Genomic DNA, 16,250 nt, shown 5'->3' with positions numbered 1-16,250 from the left:
AGAACTAACAAAACTAAGTGATTGGGCAACAAAATGGCAAATGAAATTTAATGTGGATAAATGTAAAGTAATGCACATTGGAAAAAATAACCCTAACTATACATACAATATGATGGGGGCAAATTTAGCTACAATTAATCAGGAAAGATCTTGAGTCATGGTGGATAGTTCTCTGAAGACATCCAGGCAGTGTGCAGCGGCAGTCAGAAAAGCAAACAGGATGTTAGGAATCATTAAAAAGGGGATACAGAATAAGACAGAATATTTTATTGCCCTTATATAAATTCATGGTATGCCCATATCTTGAATACTGCGTGGTCTCCTCATCTCAAAAAAGATATACTGGCATTAGAAAAGGTTCAGAAAAGGGCAACTAAAATGATTAGGGGTTTGGAACGGGTCCCATATGAGGAGAGATTAAAGAGGCTAGGACTTTTCAGCTTAGAAAAGAGGAGACTAAAGGGAGATATGATAGAGGTATATAAAATCATGAGTCGTGGAGAAAGTGAATAAGGAAACATTATTTACTTGTTCCCATAATATAAGAACTAGGGGCCACCAAATGAAATTAATGGGCAGCAGGTTTAAAACAAATAAAAGGAAGTTCTTCTTCACATAGCGCACAGTCAACATGTGGAACTCCTTGCCTGAGGAGGTTGTGAAGGGTAGGACTATAACAGGGATTAAAAGAGAACTAGATAAATTCATGGAGGTTAAGTCCATTAATGTCTATTAGCAAGGATGTGTAAGGAATGGTGTCCCTAGCCTCTATTTGTTAAAAGGTGGAGATGGATGGCAGGAGAGAGATCACTTGATCATTACCTGTTAGGTTTACTCCCTCTGGGGCACCTTGCATTGGCCACTGTCGGCAGACAGGATACTGGGCTAGATGGACCTTTGGTCTGACCCAGCATGGCCATTCTTATGTTCTTATGCATTAATTTTATGATTGTTTACTTGGAGATTTCTGCTCTGCCCCAAGAAGTGTAACCAGAATAGTTATAGAGTTCTATTCTCCTCCAGGAGATTACTGCCATGTACGGCAAATTCACAATGCCTCTGAGAACTTGCAGGGAAAAAAACAAAACAAAACCAAAAAACACCACAACCATCTTTATTATAGGACAGATGAAACATTAAGGCTCCAGAATTGTATGTTGGAAATCCTGGTATTATTCTCTGCTGCATATGGATATATTTCTGTTAAAAATAATTTTATTCCAAAGCTATTGGACACACCAAAATCATAGAATACCTGCAGATAACTTCTGTCATCACAAGAGAGTAGAACCAATGTTACGTATTGATTTTAGTTGCTGTTGGAATAAACTAGCCAGATGACTCTCATGAGGTTCAAAATTATTTGCCTGATTCTCCCCTCATAGCAGTTTCATAATGCCACTGGACCAGATCCTTGACCGTCCTTTCCAGTTGCTTCTTGCTACTCCAGCAGCAAATTAAGAGCTGGAAAACTACTCCAATGGAGCATCTCAGGCAGGGGCGGCTCTAGGAATTGCGCTGCCCCAAGCAGGGCGGCACGCCGCGGGGGGCGCTCTGGTGGTCGCTGGTCCCACGGCTCCAGTGGACCTCCTGCAGACGTGCCTGCAGAGGGTCCGCTGGTCCTGTGGCTCCGGTGGACCTCCCGCAGGCACGCCGCCCCAAGCACGCGCTTGGCGCGCTGGGATCTGGAGCCGGCCCTGATCTCAGGATTCCAGTGATGTAAAAGAATCATTCTGTGGCATAAAGCCAACATCAGTTCTATGCCACCCAGTCTTTGCCCTGGGACATAGGGGAAAAAGGAATCAGCAGTTAATGGAAGGGTTCTTTAGAGCAGGGGTCCCCAACCCCCAGGCCGCGGACCGGTACCGGTCCATGGCCTGTTAGGAACCGGGCCGCAAACCGAGCGCACAGCAGGACATGAGGGATGAGTGCACAGCAGGACATGAGCGGCTAGGACATGAGCGGTGAGTGAGCTAGCAAAGCTTCATCTGTGTTTAGAGCCGCTCCCCGTCGCTTGCATTACTGCCTGAGCTCCGCCTTCTGTCAGATGTTAGATTCTCATAGGAGCGCGAACCCTACTGTAAACTGCACATGCGATGGAGGGAGTTTTGCACTCCTTATGAGAATCTAACGCCTGATGATCTGAGGTGGAGCTGAGGCCATGATGCTAGCGCTGGGGAGCGGCTGCAAAAACAGATTACATTAGCAGAGGTTTCACTGCACAGAGACCATAATAAATCAATCGCTTGCAGACTAATATCAGAACCCTATCAGTGAGTGGCAAGTGACAATTAAGCTGCATCTGGTTGCAGGCTTTATAGTGGCAAGTGAGTTGATGTACTTCAATTTACAGCTGCATCTGGTGGCAGGCTTTAAGTCAGAATCCGATACTTATATTAGTCCGCACGTGGCCCGCCCATTATTTTATTTACCACTTCCGTCCGTGTCTCTTTCCCGCACAGTTTTGGTAAGCCCACAAGCTAACCCTGGCCAAAATGAGTAAAAAACAAACGTCGCTGCAAAGCTTCTTTGAAAAGGGGGAAAGACCCAATGATGAGACAGCAGAAGACTCTAAGACGGCCAACAAAAAGAAAGCTGCATTTAAAAGAAAATACCAAGAGTCCTACTTAAATTACGGGTTCATTGCAACAGGTGACTCACATTCTCCACTCCCGCTTTGTATAGTATGTGGCGACCGGCTATCCAACGAAGCCATGAAACCTTCAAAACTGCTTCGCCACATGGAGACCAAGCACCCTGCATTAAAAGACAAGCCTTTGGAGTTTTTCAAAAGAAAAAAATGTGAACACTAAGAACAGAAGCAATTACTGAAGGCCACCACTTCATCAAATGTGTCTGCACTGAAAGCATCATTCTTAGTGGCTAACCGCATTGCTAAAGCTAAGAAGCCCTTTACTATTGGTGGAGAGTTGATCCTGCCTGCTGCTAAGGACATTTGTCGTGAACTTTTAGGAGAGGCACGTGTTCCTCTTTCGGCTAGCACCATAACTAGACGAATTGATGAAATAGCAGAGGATATTGAGGCACAATTGTTAGAGAGGATGAATGAGTCACCATGGTATGCAATCCAGGTTGACGAGTCTACCGATGTTGACAAGAAGGCAACAATGCTTGTTTTTGTGCAATATATTTTTCAGGAGGATGTGCATGAGGATATGTTATGTGCACTTTTGTTGCCAACCAACACCACAGCTGCAGAACTATTCAAGTCTTTGAATGATTACATGTCAGGAAAACTGAATTGGTCATTTTGTGTCTCTATATGCACGGACGGAGCAGCTGCCATGACTGGACGGCTTTCTGGTTTCACTACTCGGGTCAAGGAGGTCGCTTCTGAATGTGAGTCTACGCACTGTGTCATCCATAGAGAAATGCTAGCTAGCCAAAAAATGTCATCTGAACTTAACAAAGTTTTGCAGGATGTGATTAAAATTATCAACCACATTAAAGTACATGCCCTTAACTCACGTCTGTTCATGCAGCTCTGTGAAGAGATGGACGCAGAGCACACACGTCTTCTCTTATACACAGAAGTGAGATGGCTTCCTAAAGGTAGATCACTGGCCAGAGTTTTTGAGTTACGAGAGCCGCTCCAGAGATTTCTTTTAGAAAAACAGTCACCACGGGCAGCACATTTCAGTGACACAGAATGGGTCATAAAACTTGCTTACTTGTGTGACATATTCAACCTGCTCAACGAACTCAATCTGTCACTTCAGGGGAGAACGACAACTGTGTTCAAGTCGGCAGATAAAGTGGCTGCATTCAAAGCCAAACTAGAATTATGGGGGCGACGAGTGAACATTGGGATTTTTGACATGTTTCAAACATTAACAGAGATTTTGAAAGAGACTGAGCCAGGGCCTTCTTTTTCCCAGCTGGTGCATGATCACCTATCTCAGCTTTCAAAAGAGTTTGAGCATTACTTCCCAACCACAAAAGACCCCCGACCTGGGAAGGAATGGATCCGCGACCCGTTTGTGAATAAGCCAGGTGAATCAACTTTATCTGTGCTAGAAGAGGATCAACTGCTTGAGATCACAAATGACAGTGGCCTTAAAAGTATGTTTGAGATGACTTCAAATCTCCATACGTTCTGGATTAAAGTCAAGGTGGAATATTCTGAGATTTCCACAAAAGCACTGAAAAGCTTACTTCCATTTTCAACATCCTATCTTTGTGAAGCAGGGTTTTCTGCAGTGACAGCAACCAAAACGAGATTACTGAGTAGACTGGACATAAGCAACACACTTCGGGTGTCACTGTCTCCCATCACCCCCAGATGGGACCGTCTAGTTGCAGGAAAACAAGCTCAGGGCTCCCACTAATTCTGCATTATAGTCAGTTGTATAATTATTTCATTATATATTACAATCATAATAGAAATAAAAGTACAAAAATAAATGTAATGCGCTTGAATTGTCCCAAAAACATCCCACAGGTCTGCGGAATTTTTTTTTTCTACGAAACCGGTCCCTGGTGCCAAAAAGGTTGGGGACCGCTGCTTTAGAGGACCGTTACTGTTACAATAATTCATAGCAGCCCCAGGCTCTCTCCAGGATTGGGAAACAGAATTGTGGTTTACAGCCACTTTCTATCTATCTTTTAGATGTTACACAGAGAGCACCTTGGCAGTACCCAGGGATCTAGTCTATCGGTTTCAGTTGAATTACTCCTAATTTGCACCATATCATATTGAATGTTAGCTACAGGTAGAGCTGTTTAAAGTTTTCGGAGAGTGGGGGATAATCCCCTTTTATTCCCCTTTTTCATCTGCAGCCCATGTCAAATGGCAAGGGAAGAAAAGGGGGAAAAGACTGGTGGGGAGAGGAGAGAGAGAAGGAGAAATGGAGGAAAAAATCTGAACCATTTAAAAACGGATTTTTTTTTAAATAAAAATGTCCATGTTAAAAAAACCAACTGAACTGAATCGAAACCTGTGGAACAAAGTGATTCATAATTTTTTAAAGTGAAAATTCTCTATCGTTTTTTGAGTAGGCTCTCTGCTGCCCACTCCATCGAATGGTGAACATCGGCAGGTATTCTTCAGGGAGGGACAAGGATACCTAGATATTCCTGCCTGTGCTGAGGGAGTAAGTTGCTACACCCATTAAGTGGTGCCTCCCTCTTGCTAGAGAGGGGCCAGCGGCGGCTCCAGGCACCAGAGCTCCAAGCACTTACCTGGGGCGGCAAGTTGTGGGGGGGGGGCCTGCTGGTCTTTGCGAGGGCGGCAGTCAGGCAGCCTTCAGTGGCTTGCCTGTGGGAGGTCTGCCAGTCCCGCGGATTCAGTGGCAATTCGGCGGTCGGTATGCTGAAGCCGTGAGACCGGCAGACCTCCTGCAGGCATATCGCCGAATCTGCGGGACCAAAGGCAGCCTGCCTGCCGTGCTTGGGGCAGCAAAAAAGCTAGAGCCACCCCTGAGAGGGGCACAACAGCTTCACCTTCTTCCCTCCCACAGAAGAGTTTTTTCCAGTAAGGAGCAACTGGCTAGTGGCCTCTGACCCTCTCCAAGTGCACAGGCTGCTATCCAGCCCTTACCTAGGCCAGCATGGGTCAGGACTCTTTACACCCTCCTCCACCATTGTATGGCCGCCTAAGGTGGGATGAATGGGAAATTATACTGTAGCTTATGAGAGTGAGTACTACTTGAAACAGACGCCACTTTTCAGAATTCTGTGCATAGTTACATTAACTGCATGAACCATAGCAGTGGACAAGGAATTGCTCAGGCTATTGTACACTATGTTCAAACACTAAATTAACACTGCAGTCTCCAAGACTGGCTTCAGACTGGAAGAGTCATAAACACATTATGGTTCATATATATAGTAAGCATCATGAATGTCAGCCACTTCCATGCATCAGTCATGCTCAACATAGCTTGCAATATAGGATTCTTTGCAAAAGATGATCACAGTCATCAATGCAGGGGGGCGGAGGGGGGGAGATTTTGCTTAAATATGCCTCAACTTCTCACCACAGAAATCAGTTACATGAAGTTACTGCCCCTTGGCATTAACGGTCCTTAGTGTAGATAACTGCAGTTCACCTTAACCTGTTCAAAAAATACTTTACTATCTTGACATTTGAACCTCTGGAGAAAATATACACTCCAATAAACTGATGCTAGATGCTGATTTAGTTGTGTCAGTCGTGACAATCTATTTACCTACAATGTTTTCAGAGTGCACAGCTTACAAAATCTCATCTGTGCTTTGTGACTTATTTGAAGAAAGCAATCCCTGTGCTTTGCTGCCTTAATACACTGGTGACACTTGTATACCTGCAGAGTTTTCAGATCTGAAATTTGAAACTGCTAATGGTCCTTTTTACAGATTTAAGCCTACAAATTGTTAATGTCACTGATGTTGAAAGGCCAGTCTAGGGGATTCTGGATGCTATTAAAGTGTACAGAAACACTCTGACATACCATAAAGAAAATTTGAGATCTGTGGTTAAATGTGTAGATAAGGCTTTACTGAAAAGGAATGTTTTTAAGTATCATGCTAGACAGATAAAGCTTTCTTGTTTGAGACATGTGATCTCCGAAAGGGGTATAACCTTTGACCAGAAGAAAAATGGTAATAGTCACACAAACACTCAAACCAATATATATGATCACTGTACATTATTTTAGTCAATGTAACTTGTGGTCTGCCACATTATTCCAAATTAGGAAACATGTGTGGATCCCTGCAGATCTGCAGTCTCTTTTACTGGATATCTATGCCCCAATACTGTTCAACCTAGACTTGAATAGGTTAGGGTCAAAACGTATTGCTTACCTTGTTTGATTTTATTTTGCCTACACAGTGGTTCACAAGTTTTTTATACTATGACTCCATATTACAACAGAACCTTTAGCTACAAAATAAACAGGGAACTATATCTAACATAAATGGGTGAGTGATCAAAACCCGCTATAGACTGGTTTGTGATCACTTTAGGAGTCAACTCTCAGGCTGAGAAACCATGGCCTAGAATCATAACCACAGTTACTTCTGCATACTCACAATGAATTAAGTCCAGTCTAATAGAACAGTTTCAAGGATGTTAAGTGGGGCTTAATTAATATATGTAATACTATATATTGGACATGCCCATTGAAAATGGAGAGTCTGTATTTGTGCTCTCTTGATATTCAGAGCAACAGTGTCTCCTTACTACCTACATACATTTCTCAGTGAAATGAAGTTTTACCAAATTACCGTAGCATTTGAATATGAATGCTTGGTCCTGCCTCAGCACAGGGGCTGGACTTCATGACCTCTTGAAGTCCCATCCAGCTCTACATTTCTATGATTCTATGATACACAGCTGACTGGGTCAGAGACTGAAGTGTGTGTCAAAAGAATGTAAATACATCTGTTTTTTAATGTATTCATGTTGAGTTTTCTCTGTTATGTTTGAACATGGACAACATTTTGAGTAATTCATACCTACTTTTTTGCTTTTGACATCTGGAAACAGTTTAATATTATCTGAATTTAATAGCGTTCTAATAGAATCTCTTTTCTGCTAAGCAAAGGGAAATATGTGGTGATATAAGTATAGATACATGGTATTAGAATATATTTCACAGTTACTAGGCAAACTGCATCTTCCACTCCTCTGGGTCTTCTTGAGTGCTCCCCCTTTCCAGGTCTCAGGCCTCAAGTTGCCACCTGGCTTAGAATGGAACAGACTCCTCCTCAGAGCCTGTCAGACTGCTTAACTGTCAGAGTTCACTGACAATTGAGCCCCCTTCTTTTGAGAAGAATTTATGTAACTTTTTAGCTTTCCCTTTTCTCTCTTGTTCTCAACCTGGCAAAACAGCTGGGTCATTTCAATCTGGAAGTAAGCAATTGTCTTACACCTGCCACCTCAAGTGTTCAGTTGGAGATTACTTTTCTGGGCAGCCACTGTGTCCCCTTCCTGTTCATTCTTTCCACTGCCCCCTATTAAGCTAGATCAATGCAAATATAGTGTGATAGAATTCAAGGCAGATCATCTACTTTGATTTATATATATGTCTCATAGGCCACTCACACACTAAACCAAACAACCTGAGGTAGACAAAAAGTATTACAGTCCTCAGGAGACTAAACTATTGTGTGCCACGTACTGAGAACAGGAAGGACAGAGGTGTACCATTGCCTGAGGCTCCTGTAATGGCAGGGAACTGCTTAAGTGAGAAATACCCAGGTGATCCTGGCAAGTGATCTGCACCGCATGTTGAAGGAGACCCATCCCCTCCCAAAGATCATTGTCAATCATACCTGCAGGAAAATTCCTTTGTGACTCCACATATGGGATAAGTTAGACCCTGAACATGTGAATAAGAACAACACCTAGCCAAGCACCTTAGAATTCTCAGGACCATTTCAGAGCCCTGGCCCACCCCATCTAGGGTCCCATCTCCAGCTGTGGTCATCTCTGAGGTTTCAGAGGAACAAAACAAAACAAAAACCCAGAATGCACTGGTGAGAAAAATATCCCTTTCTGACCCCTACAGGTGATCAGCTGAAACCATGATGGATGAAATTTTAGGAACATAAGACATGAACTGGAAGGGACCTCCAGGTCTGCCAAGCCCTTCTGTCCATATATACATTCATACACAGCAGTCTTTTAAACCAATATACAAAACTTCCCCTCACTAACCAGGTCATCTATAGGGTTAATAAAATTGTTACAGCTCAGTAGTCTTAGATTATTGTGTAATATCTCCTACGTTATTCATAACAATATTATATATCAGTTCTACTTCCATCACATCATACTTATATGATGCTATACAAATGTGGCTCACACTTTATACTAAGGGCACATTTATAAATGGCTTATAAAGCATTAATAAATGATGAATAGATGTTACAAGCATGTGACTACATGAGTAGTACAACTTTTAGATAATGTTTTCGCTTCTTGACTCTCTGAGCTAAGAGGTGAAAACATTATCTAAAAGTTGTACTATAGATAGTTATACAGCATAGCTATAAGCCATTGATAAATCGTTAGCACATTAACAACCTTGTTAGCCATTTCTTCAAACATCTATTCACAGGGGAGGGATAGCTCAGTGGTTTGAGCATTGGCCTGCTAAACCCAGGGTTGTGAGCTCAATCCATGAGCAGGCCATTTAAGGATACGGCACAAAAGTCTGTCTGGGGATAGGTCCTGCTTTAAGCAGGGGCTTGGATGGGATCTCAGGAGGTCCTGGCCAACCCTGATATTCTATGATTTATTAACATTTTATAAACCATTTATACATGTAACCTTAATATAAAGTATGACACAAATGTGACTGACTGGAATACAATCATGCTTTTTGCTTGAGAAGTTCCTAGAGGAAGTTTTTTTGCTGCATCATGCTATTCCTTTTTTCTAATTAGAGCATATGGCACCACTGCCCACTGTACTGACAAAGCTAGACCTTGCAAGATGCTGAGCAACTCCTGAGAGGAATAGAACACACTCATCTCCCATTTAAGCCAATGGGAGTTGAGTGTGCTTGGCCCCTTGCACAGCTGGGCCCAGCATTAGGAAGACAAACGGGTTCACAACATTATCAAGAGACAGGGAATTCACAATGGTACTGTATAGCATATGCCATGCTACAGAGTTTTCAAAGAATGACTTTTCTGCTTTCCATCTTTCATTGATACTGAAGGGACAAGAAAAACAACAACAAACAAAACACAGCCTGATTCTCCTCTTACACCAATTGTAGAGCAAAAAGTAACACTTTTGAAATCAATGGTGTCCCTGTAAAACCAGAGTACATGAGAGGAGATTCAGATTCATTCACTTCCCTCTATTTAAATGCTTGCCTATTGATGGTTACTAGGCAACACATCTCATGCAGCCCCACCTCTGATTTTTCCTCAACAGGTGTCACCAATTTTAATTTCTCTGCTTCTGAATCATCATCCACCACAAAACTTTTATTTTCAAACCAGAAAATGAAAGGAAAGGGAAAACAGAAGCCATCATTCCTGACAAATGTGTAAAACTGGCTTTTTGAATTCCTGCCCAACAAACATAATGCTATAATTTACAGCACATTCCCTTTTCAGCCTGTATCAGGAATAAAAGTCATTCTAATTTCTTCATACACATAAGAGCAGAGCCTGTCATCCTTATGCAAGGCACACTCAAGCAAAACTGACAACTTAAATGAGAGCGTGGTCTGTGTAATTCTTCAGTAAGGACTGCAGGACCTAGCCCACCGAATAGTATACAGGGATAGAATGAAAGAGTGTCCTGATTCATTAGTGTGTTACTCTACTTTTAGACTGCTATAACTTCAATGCAATTACACCACTGTGAAACTGGAGTAATATTATAGTGAATTAAGTCCAGAATTCAACTCTTGATCTGGATCTCAAACACTTGTAAGTTTGGATCTGGTGTTGTGATTCAGCTTATTATGAAGATACATCACCAGAGATTTTTAAAAACAAACAGCCTGGACAAACATCTGTCAGTGATAGTCTACATTTACTTGGTCCTGTCACATTGCAGAGGGCAGGACTTGATAACTTCTGGAGGTCGCTTCCAGCCCTAACTTTTTATGATTCCATTTGCAACATTAAGATCCGGATACAGTGTTCAACAATCCCATAGTTTGGGGTTGTTCTGATGGGGGCCCATATCTAATAAGATGTGATATTAATTCACACTTACATTCCTCTGGGCACTACATAGAAATTTAAAAGTGTCCTTTTACATGAAAACAGAATCTGATCTATAGGTATGAAAACAGGCAGTGGCTGCCACATGGACTATAGAGGCATGTTCATTAGAAATTTGGCATGAGAAGTATGATACTGCACTGAACTCTGTCAGGCAAGCAAACATGACTGAAAAAAAGCAATCTGAATGAAAAGGAAAATGTTGGAAATTTGCTTTTGTTTCCGACACCTGTTTGTTTCCTGGGGGGCTCCAAATGGAACCCTTTATTGCTTTTTTCTAATCTGTCTTGGAGTTGACAGAGGTGCAAGTTGTGAACCACAGCTTGCATGCTGTGCTAGAGAATGACAGAACTCAATAAAAACAATTATTTTAAAGCCTATATCTCATCTATTATTAAACCTGTGAAAAGAGTTTTAATTTCCTGTGCAGTTACACAGTGAAATGTCATACTTCAGAGGGAAAAAAGATAATTGCTTTTGATCAAAAATGTGTTTTTATTTTACATTTTGGACAATCCATGTAACTCAGGAGCTCATTTGGAGCTCATGTCCTTCTCATCACTCGGAATTAGTATAATTCTGCTAGGCAAACTTCAAATATTTCTATTTTTTTCCTCATAAAGAAGGAATGATAAAATATTAATGTTTTGCAGCTTGAGATGCCACAAGCAAACATTGTCTTTTTATCACTGTGTAAATACTTTGCAAATGTGTAGTAGCAAAGAATGATTAATGTATGTTGATTGCCTTGACTAATGTTTATGTCCTGTATCTGACAAACCAGATTCTCTATTACTTTTATTTGTTTTCTACTTATCAGTGATTATTAAACAATCTATAACCATGAATCAGTCACTTTTATTCCTTTACAAATGACATCAATTTATTTTCTTATTGGGGATAAGCTCACAGCAAAACAAACAAAACAAAAAAACTGTCCAAACGCAGAACAACTCTGCATAGTGACAGAACCATGGAGCCCCAGTGGAGTTGGAATCTCATCTGTGAGACAGCACAGAAGATGATGATTCTGACATTTAGACCTCTCATAACCAGTCTAAGCTAAATGGTACATCATTACTGAATTTAATTCTTTCACTCTGCTCTCGTGTTCCTGCAAACATCTGGAATATTCATTTAACAGAAAAATTAATATTTCCACAGTTCTACAGAGGGAATTCACCTTAACATTTTTTTCTGCTCAGTATTCAAGCATATGTTCACTTGGACTAAATACTAGATAATAAAAATACTGAATAAATATTTATAGGAATTTAGGAAAGAGTTATGAGACAAGGAAATGATTCCATTATTTATCTGGCACAGTTTGAATTGATTAGGAGTCTCATATCAGAGAAGGTGTTGCTGGAGGTCAGCACTGAAATTGATTGGCAGACAGGTAAAGGCAAGTTTGCACATCAGGCAAAAAAAAAAATACAGAAAACGCAAACCCCAAGGTCACTTAAAAAAGTAGTATTCCAGTTCTAAAAATGGTCCTAAAGGAGTACAAGATCAACAATGCTATAGGAGTACAAGGTCAAAAATGCTGCAGTTGTCTCTTGCATGGATGGGGAAATAGGGAGAGAGGTTACATTTCAAATACTTCTAAAACTGTACCAACTTGTTGCCCAAGTTTTAGCACTGAGAAAAACCTCAGATTTGTGCATGCAAACTGACCTTGAAGCACTAATAAAGTACCCAATTAGAGTACCCCAAATATGTCTGTGTATACAAATCAAAATATTAGCATACACAGAATTGTTGGTGTATTTGCATGAGTACTAGCAATGGAAAGGTTTGTGTGGCCATCTTAAATTTTTTTGTGAGGGGTTGAGAATCATCCAGTCAGGGAGCAGAAACACCACCAGGTGACTGAAGTGACCAATCAGAATGAAAAGCAAATATTCAAAGCAATGGTTTGTGATCATTCCATACTCTGATATATGTTTGATAAACAAGTTGTTAAATGATTTGACATACCAAAGATTAGTAAAATTATCAGTATTCACTGTGAACAATTTATCCAGTTCTGACCTCCATGATATTACTGTGTTTTGCATAATTTGGAATTGTTCACACTTTTGGGGGGGGGTAATTTTGAGAGCCAAATTTTATCCCTAGCAATACCTGTGTAACCTCCATTGTCTTCATATTCTGTTTTAAGTTACACTTGTGTAGCTCCACTGTCTTAAATAGGGATTCACAAATACAATGGAGGGCATAATTATTTCTTGAAATTTAAATTTAAATTCGGATTCAGATTTGCTGGTATGTGCTAGTTACTTTTTACTGCTTCAGCAATGCAAAGCAGCCATAAACCTGGTGTAACTAACTGGTTAAGATGGTTTTACAGCTGTTATGCATCCCTAAGGCAGCACGTAGTAGCGAATCTATCCTTCTGTTTACCGTATATGAAAAGGAATAGAATCTAGCTCACTCTTTTCCAAGCTGTGTTGGCTCCTAGGGCAAGCAGGAGGAGATGTACTAAATCTTATTTTAGTCACGACAGCAAGATGGAACTGATTCACATGAACACTAAGACCCCTTTTTACTGCTCAGGCAATGTAAAGCGAGCATACAGCGGGAGTGGTGGCTATATAAAAAAGGGCCGGAGGAGGGGAGAATGTAATTTACTCCCACTAAGTTATGTTTCTGTTTAAAGCTAAATTTTACATCTTCAAAATGCAGCCAAAAAAGAGTTGGATTAAAGGTGCTTTTTTATTATCATTATTAAAAGAAAATGCAAAAGCACATACAGTTTAACTTAACATAGCATAGTATAATCTTTCATTATTTTATAAAGATCACCTAAGTATCAGCAACATTTATTAAATAATTGCTACCATTTTGTTATTGTTATAGGTAGTTGAAAATTTGTCAAGATTTTCTGATAAACAGATTTGATTTATGAATTTATTTATTTTGGGGGACAATTTTTCAGTCAGGTCCAGTTATTAGTTAAGTGCTGAACAGAACAAAGTACAGAACAAAGAAGAGTCATGGCTTAAGGTCTATGTAGCTATAGAAATGTAGAGGAACTGTAACTATTACATTTTCTTTGTACCGCATATTTTAATATAAAAGGCAAAGCTGTGGGTCTCCTTTCATATCAAGGAGATAGCCACACTGAAAAAAGTCATACTATATACTCAATATTTACTTAAGTACACACTCTAGGGTCCTGTTCTGCCCTAACTCATGCAGCTAACATAGATTAGCAAAGCAATACACACACTGCACAATCAAAGAAAAATGAAAATATCACAGGTCTGTGCAGTATGGGATTTTTGTTGTGGAAAAAAACCCATCAAATTTAGAAGTGCATTATTGACATTTGACACATTTCTTTCTATAAAGTCAAAACCAAAGATATACTTGAAAAGACCAAACAACTCTTAAGTTAAAGGAAGTCTCTCCTTACCATTTTACTCCATAGTTTTCTCTGCTATTGTATCCTGAAAAAACAACATTTTATTCTTCAAACCTTTCTTCTAAAACCCCCAAACTGTTTATCCTCATTTTTCTTTGTTGTACCTAAATTTCAGTGCAATATTAATAAATATGGATAAAACCCCCTGAATTATGAGAGACAAGCTTTCACTATTTTGTGTGAGGGTTTTATTTTTTTATATAGTACTCATAACAGCATACATTATCTCCACCAATCATATTGAATTTCATGTACAGTTTGCAGGGCTTACCCTCAGCCTTCATTATTCATTCATTTTCTGAGCCTTCATTAGAAGGAACCATTTGAAATAGTAGAATTTAGTGACATCACAATGTACTTGTTGTAAAACCACCATTATAGAATAGCCACCAGTAAGATAGAGCCTTTCTAAAACAAATGTTTATTGAATTATTAGTGCCAAGGGCTGTGTTCGTCTAACAAAAATTAGAGTTCTATGCCTCTAGCCACTGACATTTTCCCTCTCTAAACAGCCATTATGTGGCAGCGTTAATGTTATGGACAGCCATTTGTTCATTATTTACTGTAACTAACTGACATTATTATATTGGGCACTCTTAAAGTTCAGAGATGAATGTATGCTGTAAGCTGGTGGTGCTCCTGAGATTTAAGATATAAAACTAGCTGGCTGCATGCCACAGTATTATATTGTTAGATCAGTTTATGTTCAAGATACTTTAGATAAAGCAGTTGCCGTGCATTTGTTACCCCGGTTGCCCACCGTAAAGCTGGCTACAAGGATGAATTATTACTGCATTAGCCACTTTCTCCTCCCTCTCTCTCTCTGCCCCACTTCCCCCATACACAGCTTGTCTTAGCGACACCCATGTAATCATCAGTTCCAGGACTTTAGAGGGTCTTTTCCTTACATCTTGTTAGTCAGATTTTGTTATCAAGACAGTTGCTAACAAACAAAAGATTCTCTCTTTCCCTGGAAAGAGAAGTGATATTTCAGTGGAAGCTGACAGTGAACAAATCTGGATCATGAACTTAAGGTTAATGCTATTCTGGAAGAAAAGATTTGTGATCTGGAAGGATAAGGTACAGATACTACAGTGATGGTGAGGAATTATTGGACAGCCAGTTTAGGAAATCACCATCCTGCTGGATTTGAGGAAAAAAAGGAACTGGCCACCTGTTGAAACTAGGCAGATACAAACTCAGATTTAGGCCAGAAGTGACCATCATGATCATCTAGTCTAAACTCCTACACATTTCAGGCCACAGAACCTCACCCACTCACTCCTGTAATAGACCCCTAACCCCTGGCTGAGATACTGAAGTCCTCAAATCATGATTTAAAGACTAAGTCTTCAATTAAAGATGTTTCTATCATCAACAAAGGTTGGTCCAATAAAAGACAGTACCTCACTCGCCTTCTCTTTCAAATTAAGGACACATTTTTAACAGTGAGGGCATTAACCACTAGAACAATTTACCAAGGATTATGGTGGATTCACCATCATGGGAAAGTTTTACATCAAGATTTCATGCATTTCTAAAGATATGCTTTAGTTCAAACAGAAATTTATTTAGGAAAGTTGTATGGCCTGTGTTTTACAGGTCAGATTAGACAATCAAAATAATCCCATCTGGCTTTATAATCTATGAACACAAAATTGCTATGCAAGCTACTGCATGTAAACCTATCATACCCATTCATGGTTTCATAGATTCCAAGGTCAGAAAGGACAACAGTGATTATCTAGTCTGACCTCCTGTATAATGCATGACATAGAACTTCTCCATAATAATTCCTTGGACATATATTTAAGAAATATCAAATATTGATTTATGTTTTTTTAATTTCCCATGATTGGGAATCCAAAACAGCCATTGGTAGATTATTCCAGTTGTTAATTGCTCTCTTTACACCTTATTTCCAGTCTGAGTTTCTCTAGCATCAACTTCTAGGCATTGGATCATATTATGCCTTTCTGTGCTAGACTGAAGAGCCCATTATTAAATATTTGTTCCCCATGTTGGTACTTACAGACTGTAATCAAGTCACCTCTTAACCTTTTCTTTGTTAAGCTTAATAGTTTGAACTCTTTGCATCTATCACTGTTAGGAATGTTTTCTA

The 16,250-nt window shown here is 40.1% G+C and overlaps 1 long non-coding RNA gene across 1 annotated transcript in view; it reads right to left on the bottom strand.

Annotated features, from left to right (window-relative positions):
• Positions 1-14,429, bottom strand: part of LOC120406702 — a 72,695-nt gene extending 58,266 nt beyond the window's left edge. The window contains exons 1-2 of the long non-coding RNA XR_005599499.1: positions 14,400-14,429; positions 14,120-14,153 (exon numbers count right to left, since the gene is read on the bottom strand). This is a non-coding gene — a long non-coding RNA (uncharacterized LOC120406702). The remainder of the gene's footprint in view (positions 1-14,119; positions 14,154-14,399) is intronic.
• Between the last annotated feature and the right edge of the window lie 1,821 nt (positions 14,430-16,250).

This window comes from Mauremys reevesii, linkage group 5 (assembly GCF_016161935.1).
Source record: "Mauremys reevesii isolate NIE-2019 linkage group 5, ASM1616193v1, whole genome shotgun sequence".
Lineage (NCBI taxonomy): Eukaryota > Metazoa > Chordata > Testudines > Geoemydidae > Mauremys > Mauremys reevesii.
The sequence above is the reverse complement of the archived record's forward strand: the minus strand, read 5'-3'. Positions and strand labels throughout refer to the sequence as shown.